Raw genomic sequence first — 8,440 nt, 5'->3', positions numbered from 1 at the left:
GTTTCGACACAAGGCGAATCGGAATTGTTTCTTATTCGCCATGATCATCGACACGCATGTGAGAAGCACGGGCCTGTCCGGTTAAACATTCGACGTATGACGCTCGGCATCAATTGAAACGGCACATGCGACAGGCCCGAGGTACGTCACCCAGTGTGCATCACAACGTCGCTCGACTCCACAACGAACGAAGCGGCTCAGAGCCACACGCACGCGGGAACCCGTGACTCGCCAAAAGGCTGAGCGCGCCTCGGCTGCGGTCCAGGCTTCGCTCAAAAGCTAAAAGCGTGCAGCACGAATGAAGGTGGCGAGCCCAAGGGCGCGCACCTTTCGTGGTTCGCCAGAGCACCGATCCACTCAAAGTGGCACAAATGCTTGTTGCGCTACACGTGACCTGAGTGAACTGACTGTGTTACATATACCCTGGCTTTGTTGAAGCGACGGCGCACTCACCTTGGAAGTTGCACGTTGGGCTTGTAGGTGTAAACATGATGGAGGCGTATCGCATCAGAAACAGGACACAAGAAGAACACAAACGTGCGTGCTGTCTGTGTTTCTGATGCGCTACGCCTTTTTCTCTATCATTTTGGAATGCTGTTTCATTGCCGTACGCTACTTATCACATGTCTCGTTCTCTAAAATGGTTCAGATGCTACGTGAAATTGATTCGTGTGCTGTGATCTCCTGCTCTAATGCCTCTGGCTAAGTATAGACGAAATGAATTACAATGACCCCACGCACTGTGGGAAACGATGTTGCGTGAATGATCTTGCATGCAGACGGTATTGTTTGTGGTTCCGCAAAGCGATACCAGGGGCGGTATTCTGTAAGAGTCTACCGAGTGGACTGTCCATTTCGGCTGCCGCTGATTGGCTGCTGCTTGACGTGCAGGAAGGAGACTGGCTGGCACCTTCCTGCACATCAAGCAGCAGCCAACCAGCGACAGCCGAAATGGACAGTCGCCTAGGTAGACTCTTACAGAATACCGCCCCTGGTGGTGTTTGTGCAAATCGAGTAGTAGCGTATGTCTATGACGACTGCAGCACGACGATCGACGACGTTAAAGACGATCGTATGGCGGCAACGGCATCATTTCAACTGCGACCGCGAATGCCAATTGTTGGTGTCTACATATATGTACTCGACGGGGCGGGGCGGCGTTAGCGAGAGAAACATGGAATGAATTGAATTCTGGGGTTTTACGTGGCAAAACCACGATTTGATTATGATGAGTGGGGGAACTCCGGATTAAGTTTGGCCACCAGGGGACATTTAACGTGCCCCCGATGCGAAACATGGAATGTGACGATGTGTGACTTAGCGTAATACGTATCCACGTCTATGTCATGTGCTGTATGTTAAAACGACGCTGAAATTTGTTGTCCGGCGAAGAAATGTTAAAACATGATTAACTTGCACGATGTGCGTATAGCGTTAGTTGCTGTAAGGAAAACAATGGGTGGCCCGGAGACCATGCAGTGCAACGCTTCGCGACGAGGAAAGAAGGCGAGAAAGTGGTCGCTCACGTACGAGACTCGACAGGCACCACCTGTGCGCCAAGCGCAGCCACGCTGCACCCTTCTCGCGGTCCCGTCGCGCTGCCGGAACGGCGCCGGGAAGGCGCGATCTGGATCCGGAGACCCCGCGGGATTTTGAGCAATCCGCGTTCTATGTTTGTCCGCTGCCGGCTCCCGAAAAAGAAAGCGGATCACACGAGGGGCCGCATTGTCGCGACGCGCAGACGCCGCGGCCAAAAGGGAAACAAACGGGTGTGCGGCCACAAGATTGATGCAGGTCTCTCATCCAGCGAGCACGCGTTGTTTTTGGGATGCGGAAGGGTTTGGACGCGGCGCGAATTTTAGCCGCGCGGCCCTGTACCTGTCGAAAGCGGGCCAAGATTCCGAGGTACCTGCGAGTGCTCCCAGCGGACACGTGATTGTGCAGTTCCGTGCGCCGGGTCGAGACCGTGTTCGAACTGGTGAGGCAGTTCGATGTTGGCACTATATCGACTCGGCAGCGGAAGTCTGTGGTGCTCAGAAACCAAGAGGTGCATTTCGCTGGTAGCCTCACCAGGAGGCCATCTCTATAGAAGACCCGATCAATCAGCGCCTTTTGACCTCGCCTATACTGAGACACATGCGGAGGAGCTCGCCACGTCAGGCGCTCAGCAGCTACGCCAGGTTGCACGAACTTCGGATTGTTGGCTGCACCTTGGCTCTTCGCGCCGCTACAAAGACACGGTTCTGCACTGACCAAAAAAAGGAGGTGGCACACTTGTGAGAGCGTCGTCGTCGTACTCCCTGCAGCAATGAAATCGCACTCTTGCATGATGGCAGCCAAGTTCCGCCTTTATGCATCCTAGCCGTTTCGTTACCTTTCTTTCCTTTCTTTTTTTTTTAATGCTCCCTTCACTGTGCACTTGCTTAGTCTCGTCCTTGCGCCGTTTTCTCGCAAACACGCGTTCTACTCCCTTGCTGCCTTTGTGACAGTCGACCGGCACGCAACGGGATTGGGCGTTCGTTATATGGCCCTGCATGTATATGGTTGAACGTCATCCATCGGCCAGCAGTACAATGTAGGCAGTGCACGCAGATATTCCTGCGACATGGCGAGGGAAGGGTGCCCGCGAAGCCGTCGTTGTTGTGACGGCCGCTGCCGCAAAAGGTTCCTCGTGGTGCCCACACATGCATGCATACTCTGGAATAATTTACACCCTTAACGTGAATAACGTTGCGAACAGGTCTACAACCCACACCCTTACACCCAAAAAGAATGTAAGGGTGTGATTTATTAAAAAAAAACCACCGCATATCCACGAAGTGAATCATGATGAGTGGGCGAAGCACCGGGGTATCATTCGGGTAACCGTGAATCCCCCGTACACACACACACACACACACACACACACACACACACACACACACACACACACACACACACACACACACACACACACACACACACACACACACACACACACACACAGCCCTTGTGCACCGCAGCGCCCCTATCGGACTCTATGCAAACCAGAGCTACGGACGACGGGCGACGAGGGAGGGACAAGGCTCGGCCCTTCGCCCCTAGAAGGGCGTATACGGGTGTGAGTTATAAATCGATTTACACCCTTATTCATTTTAAAGGGTCCAAATTATTTTACAGTGCACCACGAAAGAGCGAACGTGAATAAGCTTTCACGCACCGTTCCTTCACTTATGTGCTCAAGTTAGCGCATCCAAACGGGATTACGAGGGAATTTCAGAAACCCGTTTGCTGCTCAACTCTCATCACACTTATATCGCAAGTGACGTCGCAGGAAAGCAAGTCACGGTCGTGTCAGACGAAGCGCATCCGATAAGCCCGCTCGAGTCGGCACGCAGCCAGTAATCGCGATATCGTCGATTCGGAGAGCACACAGCGTGGTGTGTGGTATACACGCATGGAAGAAGGCGCCGCGGAATTAACTCCACGGCGTCGCGTGCAGTGTGCAATGCGTGAGCTTGTCCCGCAAGGGATACACGGAGGCGCCACACGTTGCGCAACCCGCCTCGTGGCCGCTGCCAAATACGTAGCGATGGCGACATCGTCGCACGGGGTTACGGCGCTTGTTTACAAGCCGGTCTGCAGCCCTCCACGGGGCCGAGGCGTAAACACGATGGCGTCGCTGATGTATGTGACAGGCAACGTCGCCGTGCCGTTCGCACTGTCGAGGAGATCATCTGCACGAGCCAGGAGCTGCATCGCCCGCTCGGCCAGGGCTCCACTCTGGTTAGACGTGCGCCCACGGTTCGCTTGTACGATCGTTGCGCGATAGGTGGACGAGGGAAAAAAAAATAACCATTCTTCAAGTGAAGTGTGCTTTCAGTTCTCACTTCCTGCTGACGAGCAGCAGGGCGCGCATCGCATAAAATACCTAACCATACTCGTTCGCCGATTAAGTATACTGTTAAAAAATTTTTGGAGTGAAAAAAAAAGTAAAAGTAGGCAATTCTTGTAACAGCTATTCTCTGTTCTCTTCTGTTTCCTGTTAGCTTGTTTTTGTGCGTTTTCACCAAAATAATCTCCTTAGTGTATTGCTGTAATAGTGCAGAAAAATATTGCTAGATGGCTTATTCTGCCAAGGGAGTAACGTTTACTGTTCTTGACTGGAGCTCTCATACGAAATAGACAAATGCTGGGATGCGGTTGTAACATGTACAGATAAGCACGCTACATAGACCATGTGAGATGCGACCGCCACCTGACGAGACATATGACGCCAAGACATCCGGCACTACACGACACATCCACTGTGTATGCGAGCTTATATGACTTACCTGTCATGACTCGCCCTGATTGGAGCTGTATCTAATTCAGAAACTAGGACCAATCGGCTCGTGCATACCAGATATGCGTGCGTGGCTGGTGAAGCTGCACACAAATATTAATTCAGGATAGGAAAGAGAATCTCATGTCGCCCACAGTATTGATGACACATTTTGCACTTTACCGTATGGGGACAAATTCTGTTAGTCAAGAAATAACCAGAAAAGTTATTCTTTCAAGTTAAATATTTTATTTTTCTTCCATAGACAAAAATGTCCGTAGTATAAATAGAAATGTTCCGTTCCTTCTTGGTTTTCCTACATTTACTTTTTTTACAGTATATTCTCTATGTTTGCCTTGTAAAGTACGTGACTCACTGCCATAGTTAATGTAGTTGGTGTTTCACACATGTTCACTCACGCTCCCACGGCGCGCGCCCACACAAGCAAGCAAGCGCAGGCAAGAAAATGTGTACAGCGACTGCAGCATAAACCATCGAACAAATGTGACAAAGATGACAATCGCGATACAAAATGCTCTTGAATACCACCTTCGCTGAACATGTCAATACAAAATTTATTGAAGGTTACTTGTTTAACCATGAAACACCATGGTGTAACAATTTTCCGCCGATGGATATTTCCGCACAACGCAGAATGTTGGTTTCTGAAAAAACGGTATGAGTGATACCCGCCAGGGTCAACATGCCCCAAATAGCCGTTGACCAATGATGGAGACAAACATAGAACACATCCCAGAGGAGCGGAATTAGATTTCTAGGCGAACTGCCCGCCGTTTCGGATAACATAACGGATTGTGATCTCCAGGCGACGATGGGTGATGCGTACGGACTGCAAGTTAATTTAAAGAGCCCGTTAGCGTGTCACTTGTAGCGCCTATTTCTACAGCCTTTCTCAATTTTGGACAAATAATTGCTTAGCGTTGTGCTCAGTCTTTTCGTTTCCGCAGCTGATATCGAAGATCCTACGAGAGGAACTTCATACATCACGAACATTCGTGACCTGTCAATAACATCTCACTCAAGACCTGTTTCCGATATCACCCACGTGCTTGCTTTCAGCGATCGCACTTCGCTGTCATTTAATCAGCGTCCGGGAACTGAAAGCTCCAAAAAAAAGAGAAAGAAAAAGAAAGAAAGAAAAAAGCCATCGCACTATGCAGCTAACTTTGAAATGACCAATAGCTAGCTATGTGCCTTTGATGACGTATTTTGAAAACTTTTTGCCACCGCGATGTCCAGACCAACTGGTACATATTTGTTTCTAAGGGTAACTAACTAACAAACATATCCGTCTTCACATCGTGCCCGTAATCACAACGCGACATGGAACATCACTCATATCACACTTGTTTCAAACAACCAGAAAAAAAAAAAGCAAGAACTGTGCAGATCAGTTAAAGATAGTTCCACGCTCTTCCAGCGTACATCACTCGCCAGATAGCCTATGAAGTTGCCTCGGAAGAAAACGCCAGTGCACTTAAAAACGCCAAGAAACATCTTCATTCGGCTGCCATCAATAGTAAAACAGATACGTTCCAAAAAACTTTGAAGAATTATAAACAGCTGCAGAAGGGTGACATGTGCGTTTCCTCGATTGGAGATGACCATGATACATGGTTATTAATGCCGCAAGGACGTATAGTGAGAAAACGCCATTTTGCTTGATTGCTTGGGGAACGCCTGTCCGACCGAACAAATACGCGAGCGTCTTAAACGATGTTTCTGGAAGACCTTTCTGGCAATTTCAACAATTATCCACCTGCCGTGCAATTTTTTAACCATCCTTGAAAGTTTCCAGTAATAATAGAGCCAGTTAGTGTCGAGAGTCTCGGGAACAAAATCAAATCTGCGGCATGTGATTCCAGTCAAGTTATAGAGGGGCACCTCTGTCTGTTTTCCAATAATAAATATTTTTGAGCAGTCGTTTGACAGAAGTTATTTGCCGACAGAAGGTATCGGCCAACCACGTAAGCATCGGCCAACTTCATTTACACCGTGTAAGATCTTAGCGCAGATCTTGTTTTCTAGTATTGCGTGGTTTTGTAAATTCGACAGACCACATCCATGACAAGGGCCACGACAAGGGACATAGCCTACATTTTCAAAGGCTTCCGCAACACATCGGGACGCCTCCTCCCGGGGCATTTTGATGCCGCTTTCACGAACTGACAGCCGTCTGGGATACGCTTAGTGCTCCGTGAATTTTCGTTTCATTGATTTACTTATCATTCATACATTTGTACAAAAACCTGTTGGGCCAGTAGCCAGTGACTAGTGGAGGCTCACAATCAATACACATAGTATAGCAGCAGCTACAAGAAAAAAGTACAAACCTAGTGCTTAGTGTTATAACTTGCAATTACACTAAATAAACAGTATAATTTACTGACATATACATATATGTAAACATACACACATTTTTTACGTGCGACTGCGTGTACAAGTGTTCAAACAGAACCAATTATTACCATAAGAACCTGCGAGGTAAACCGGCCAAAAATGAAATACGCAACTTTAGATAAGTACAGCTCTTGAACAAAAAACACAAGATTGGCATTTTTACGTCGAGAGGTACTAAATTACAGATTTTGATGTCATTAAGCTCAATCAATCATTGACCATGTGTGCTACGGAAAATTTGCTCATTTATTCGGGGGAAACTGTGCGGTCTAAATTTATATTTATTGCATGCCGAGTATATTGATTAGTTATAATAAACAAGCCAGGAGACAGCACAGTGAATGATTTCCGTGTAAAATATTGTGAAATTGCAATTTTGATTTAGATAGATATAGAAAATAGATGGTAACATGCCGAGACGTTTAAATAGCGCATGGCTTGAATCACGCATGGACTTGCATACGTTATAATGCGCAACACCCTTTTTTGTAATCGAATGAGGGATCTAGGCAGGCTTTATATGTAGAAGCCCATGACTCGCAGCAACAAATGATGAGCCGATGGAAGAGAAAAGTAAATAATTTTAAGTATATTGAGATCAGAACATGCTCTGCAATGGATAGCAGTCCGGTTTGGAGCATGCACTGGAAATTTGTGGTCTCCAATTCAAGTTGCAATCTAATAACACACACAAGTATTTCATCGTGGCCACGGCGGCCGCATTTCGAGGGGGGCGAAATGCGAAAACACCCGTGTACTTAGATTTAGGTGCACGTTAAAGAACCCCAGGTGGTCCAAGTTTCCGGAGTCCCCCACTACGGCGTGCCTCATAATCAGATCGTGGTTTTGGCTCGTAAAACCCCACAATTTAATTAATTTAAGTATTTCATCGTATCTCACTTTTGTATAGCACCACCTTCAAGATGAATTTGCTGTGTCAAGTGTGTATCGAGAGCGGAACAATTGAGTCTTATCTGTGTTTAGTTTTCATTTACAGTCGGACCCGGATATATCGAATCTTCTTTCTTCTTCTTTCTTTAATTTTACGTGCCAAACCCAATTCTGATTAGGAGGCACACCGTAGTGGAGGGCTCCGGATTAATTTTGACCACCTCGGGTTCTTTAACGTGTACTACAACGCAAGCACACGGGCGTTTTTGAATTTCTCCTCCATCGAAATGCGGCCGCCGCGACCGGGATTCGATCCCGCGATATATCGAATCTGAAACGGATCACTAAAAAGTTCGATATATAGGTAATTCGATATATAAAATAAATACATACAAAATTTTTCGGGGGGATATTACTGCTGTTCATTATACACAATAATTCGTTATATGTGGGTTCAATATATCCGGGTTCGACTTTGTTACTAACAAACCAAGCAGATGTGTTCGCAAACTCACCATTTATAGGATGAGCTGCAATGCAGTAAGGGATTTACCTGAAAAAAAAAAAGAAAATAGTGCGGTATCGTCAGCGTAAATAACAGCTTTTGCATGATCACATTATGATGGGAAGTCATTAACATATAGTGAGAAGAGTATGGGGCCCAAATCTGATCCTTGAGCTGCAAGAATATTCAGAAGAAAATAAGTCTAGCATTGATGGGAATGGCCAAAAGTGCTTTGGATAAGGTTTTGTAAAAGGAAAAATGACCATTTGTAGCAGCTGCCTTACTATTGCAGCGGGTGGCAAGAAAGAAGAAAAATGCGA

Source organism: Dermacentor silvarum, chromosome 10 (genome assembly GCF_013339745.2).
Source record: "Dermacentor silvarum isolate Dsil-2018 chromosome 10, BIME_Dsil_1.4, whole genome shotgun sequence".
NCBI lineage: Eukaryota > Metazoa > Arthropoda > Arachnida > Ixodida > Ixodidae > Dermacentor > Dermacentor silvarum.
The sequence above is the reverse complement of the archived record's forward strand: the minus strand, read 5'-3'. Positions refer to the sequence as shown.